Source organism: Bradysia coprophila, unplaced genomic scaffold (genome assembly GCF_014529535.1).
Source record: "Bradysia coprophila strain Holo2 unplaced genomic scaffold, BU_Bcop_v1 contig_462, whole genome shotgun sequence".
In the NCBI taxonomy this organism is placed as follows: Eukaryota; Metazoa; Arthropoda; class Insecta; order Diptera; family Sciaridae; genus Bradysia; species Bradysia coprophila.
Genome location: NW_023503714.1, coordinates 1 through 5355, shown reverse-complemented (window position 1 = coordinate 5355; position 5355 = coordinate 1). Strand labels below are relative to the sequence as shown.

General features: G+C 32.3%; 1 long non-coding RNA gene across 1 annotated transcript; it reads left to right on the top strand.

Annotated features, from left to right (window-relative positions):
* Positions 1-1359: 1359 nt before the first annotated feature.
* LOC119082511 lies at positions 1360-4967 on the top strand. Its single transcript, XR_005088652.1, has 3 exons — positions 1360-1638; positions 4603-4747; positions 4867-4967. It is a non-coding gene; the product is annotated as an uncharacterized LOC119082511 (long non-coding RNA).
* Positions 4968-5355: the final 388 nt, after the last annotated feature.

Below are 5355 nucleotides of genomic sequence, written 5' to 3'. Positions count from 1 at the left end.
ATTTCTCCATACAAAAATACATGCAAAATTGACAAAAAAAAACAGTAAACCACAAAACAGAAAATGTGTCGGTTTTCAAAATTCCGTGAGTGTAAATATTTGAAAACTGGTCAGATTCAGATTAGATTATTTGGAAAAAATATCGCTCCAAAATCAAAACTTTTTTGAAGGTTCCTGTAAAAATATGGTACGTTACTATGAAATGAAGTGAGTGTAATAATCTATAAAGCTTTATAAAAACGAATCCACTCGTCATTAATTGTATTGACTACGTGGGTGTGATAATTTTTCTATTTTTCGTCTATATACTGAACTTATACATAAGCCATCCGTTGTAACATTTTTTGATGTCTAGTATGTATCATTTAACAATCTATGTTGATTCTTCAGTTACCACTTTGAGCGCTACAAAAAATAATTTCGAATCGTTTCCTAAGTTCCATAATCGCCCAGCACATAGCACTGAACAAAGCACTAGAACAGAATTTTCAATAGGGGACTGCACGACGCATTAGTCCAAATTTATCATATAAAAATAAATAAATTAATTGGAACGCAGAGCATTTAAAAAAAGGGGCCAGGTTACCGTTAAAAAAATCTGTTCTAGTGGTTTGTTCAGTGCTATGCCAGCATCATAATTATTTGAGTCATCCATTTAGAAACGGCAAGCGTACCGCGATGTAATCATTAGTATTGGTGATTCATACTAACTCTACTACTTCATTTCTTCTAACATACATTTTCCTATGTGAGAAAACAGCTAGCCAATCCCATAGTTTATCGTTTACTCTCGTCATCGTTGACAAATGATTCCATGTAGGACTGAATGCTTCTAAAAAGATTTATCTAAACCGTACTGGAAACATTTCATACAAATACGAACTTTTATTTCCGGTTTAAGCCCATGGTAGGTGATAAATTGAACTCAATTGATAAAAAAGACATAAATTTTGGAACGTATTTATGCAAAACTTTTTAAACAAGCAAAGTCAAAACAATTTTTTTTTGCTAATTATAATTTGTTATCTAGCAACATTAGAAACAAGTTTGGAACAAACGTTCATAATTCGCCTAAGGAAAGTAGCTCAACCTATTCCAATGTAAAATTCCCTTATCAACGAAACCAATTTTGCCGTTGTATAAGGTTACAACACACACCATGATAAGCATTGTATTTTTTTGTATATGATATACAGAGGGGTTCAGCCATATTGAAATTTTCCGTATCAGCGTTTTTCCTCTTTCTTTGCCCAAGAATCATCGTTCGTAAAACGTCACCACATAGGGTGTACTTTGTTTCGCTTGCAAGAGACTTTGTGTATGGTGGTATTAGTGCGTGTAGAATGTGAACATCGGAATAAAAAAAATTTTCACAGTAAGGTATGTGCTAACTTTAAGCTGGTGCTGAAAGACTTGGCGGATTGCTTTTTAAAGAGTTTTGATTCTTGTGTTGCTTAGTATTCAAATTATTGTAGAAATAATAATTGGAATTTATGATTGAATTGATTGTTTATTGATAATTGTCTCAGTGTTGTGAATAGACCAATTGAAAAACGAGTGATTTATCGCAAGAAGAAAAAGTGTTTTTCTATTTTTGGATTATCGATTTTTATTTGGAAAGCTAATAGGCTATAAAATGTAAGTTGAGTCAAATGTCTACGAAAACAAAGCCGTGCCTGGCTATCAATTGCTTGATAGAATTGGCAAATATTAATTCGTTTAAACAAAACTCAGTATTGTTGCATTGAAGTCCATCACAAAATTTTTGACAAGTCCAGAAGGACTTAACGAAATTGTTTGGTGGAAAATGTGTCAGTCATAAAATCAATAAAACAAGCATTTTCATCTGTCTTTGCCATAAATTTCCTTTTATCATATTTTCTTATTGAAACTTTTGGTTTTATTTGAATGCCAAGTACAAATGTAGATTTGATGAAAAATGAAAGAATGTTTCTTCTTCTTTTTCTCTTAATTTTTTTTACCATCATGAGATTGCGTATATTTTCCATGGTTTCTCATAATCCACTGGCATCTCAATATATACCAATTTGTATAGTGATGTGCTTGAACATCAACTGGATCGTAGCTTCATTTGGCAAAATAATAACCAGCCTTCATAGTGTGGCTTAATTTTTGATTTATATTATTATTATTATATGGATCAGAATCGAATCGATTTTGCCTTTGTACAATTTCATTGAGGAAAAGAATGTAACAAGGATGGCTAGGTGGAAAGGTGTATCGTCTCCCTTTTTCCTTTATTCTTTTCGACTTTATTTACGCAATGGTGTTACGCAACGAGAAACAAATTCATTCGTTTTTGAAGATTTCTTTTTTTTTTGTCATGGCAAGCTGACACCTGAGAAAGTTTCAACGTCGAATAATGGTGTACAGGTAATGGTTCGTCGTAAAAGGAATTTCAATAGATCGTAACATCTGGCAATGAAATAAAATTGAATTAGGATTCAGATAAAGATTATGTGCAACAGGAACATAAATGAATTTTATATTCCCAATTCCAATTATTAGCACCACCAACAGCCTAAAATCCGATAGGATCTAATTTAGTTGATTTACTTATTGTTGGTGTGTTTTTCCACCGTTTGCGATAATATCGACAAAAATCATAAATCCAAAGACAATTTTAATTGGTGAATATTCGCTTGTGAAATCGTTTCGATAATTTCCTGCACATGAATATCCTTCCAATCGAAAATATTTTACCTTACCCCGTCGAGCCATATAGGTGCGTCGTTAGTATATATTATTTGAGAAACCCACTCTAAGCACAGATGCATTTTGATACGTACGTTAAAATGTACGTTCGTACGGATACTATTGAAGTGGAATCGAATTTCTATTGAATTACACAAACGTGTTCCTATTTTAATGAATAAATTCGTTTCGACTTGCTGCTGTGTGTATCCCACTGATCTATATAAGTGAAGAAGACCTACAAATATTTGTATCAACGACAATTACATCTATCACATACAACATAAGTATCTTCACATTACATTTTTCTTTCAATAATGTCGCATCATTATCCGTTGAATTAACTTGTTGAGTTGAGCACTTTGGTTCGTCAACAACTTAATTTTAACCTTTTATAAACGGTAAGTGTAACAATACTGCCGTTTGATAGAAAATCTTTAGATTTATGCTCCCTAAAAGATCACACACCACGCAGAGCTCATCTCTTCATTTTTGTCAACGTGTTGAAATGACTAGTTGTTTCTGAAAGGTTAAATCCAGTGACTGAAAATTTCCTTCAATTTTTCCACATCGATACTTGATTCCTCAATCCATGGTTCAACAAATAAATTAACAATCAGTGTATTTGAAACTCGTTATTATAAGTCGACAGAAGAAAATCAGAAGTAGTTTCGCCTTAAAGAATGCAATAGATAAATATAATTAGAAATCAGAACCACAATTAGGAAACTACCACACTTTGTTGATGATGTCAATTCGTATATTAGCACATAGATTACGTAATACTAAACTGTTCCCACTCTACATACCATGAAAACATCCCATTGGAGTTGACAATTTCAATAAGTAAGGTTTGCTTAATTAGTTCGTCATTCTACTCCCATATTTTATTTTCATGGTAAAGCAATGTCAGCTGCACAAAATGAATTATATTTTTAATCGAACAAGTTGATAAACATGGTTCCGGAATAAATTGACAATGTCTGTTTCATACAGTACCCGTACGTATTTGTTTTTTCTTCCAGTCATTGAAAAATCATTGTTTCATAAATATCAAAAAACTATTTTGCTAGCTATGTTGGGTTGGTGAATGTATCTATGGATTTAAATTTGAAACTTTTCCGTTTTTCTTTTGTTACATTTGATACGCCCAATGCAGCGACACTTTACCCTAGAACCAACGGGTTTGTAAAAACGATAGAGGTAATCACGGAATGTAGGTTGAGGTTGAATATTTTACATTTAAACCACCATCGTTGTACGTTTTGTTTGTCTACCTTTACGTGCTTTTATGGTGTATACATGGTACATGTTTGTGTAAAGTAAATGTCATTACTGTATAAATAAATGAAATTGTGGAAACACTGTGCAACAGGTGCGAGTGGGAGAACTAATCATAAAATTTTCAAAGTTTAGAACCAATGAACGAACAACCTGTTGCACAATTTTGCTGGGATGTACGGGAATGTAATGTGATTTTCTTTCGTAAATAGACTGTCACAGTGTTTCATTGTAAGAAATCAAATTATTTTTAAGTTTTCATTTTATGAGATTTCTCGGTATTTTTATACCTTCCATAAATGAGAAAAAACGGAAATGTCGTAATTGAAAAGGTGGTTCGTGAAATAACTTTACTATTTGATTAAGAAATATTTCTGGATAAACCGCACCACCAAACCAATTTACAATATTTTTTCCATTATTATGGTTTTACACATTTTATTTTCCTTTTCTATGAATATCGAGGTCGTCGTTCAGTGACTGAACAAAATAAGAAAGTTTAGAATACATTCAGAGCTAGAGGTAGTTAATGTTAACCTCAAACAACTTACCAAACTTCTAGCAAAAGTTTAAATTTCTAAATGACACCCTTTTAACCATTTTTAGATGGCAGGCGGTGGCGACCCGAAATGGCAGAAAGATGCTTCAGACCAGAACTTTGATTACATGTTTAAACTTTTGATCATTGGAAATTCGAGTGTTGGCAAAACAAGCTTTTTATTCCGTTATGCTGATGATTCATTCACATCGGGTAAGATGCAGATGTAGTAGTATGCTAAGATATTTGTCTTTATGATTTCTAAACATTAAATGCAAAGCTTCAAGTAGAAGGTTTCGCTGATCTAATTGTTGATTTATCAATTGTTTTAGCATTCGTATCAACCGTTGGCATTGACTTCAAAGTGAAAACTGTTTTTCGACATGACAAACGAGTAAAATTGCAGATATGGGTAAGTAAATTTGCTACAGATTTCTATGTTAAAACATCATATTAGACCTCGCAGCTCTATCGAAAAAAGAAAGGTTACGATTAGTGTTTGCAATGTATTTTCTATCAACTGTCATTTTCACCTTAATCCTTCTATCGAGCAATGATGGAATTTTATAAATTGAATATGGCCTAGAACATGGAATCAAAATTTTAGGCGAGTCTAAGTTATGATAGGTCTTTATGCTACTTAGTTCCATTCTTTGAGAATCAGTGAAACATTTTGTTAAAACCAATGAAGTCCTAGATTTTCATAAAAAGTTATCAGAATTTTCAACAAAAGAAGTAAAAGATTATTATCTTCATGACGTTACTCTTGCTGTTTCATATTTACTTCGATTAGATGTTGAGACACCACAAATAAATAAAAA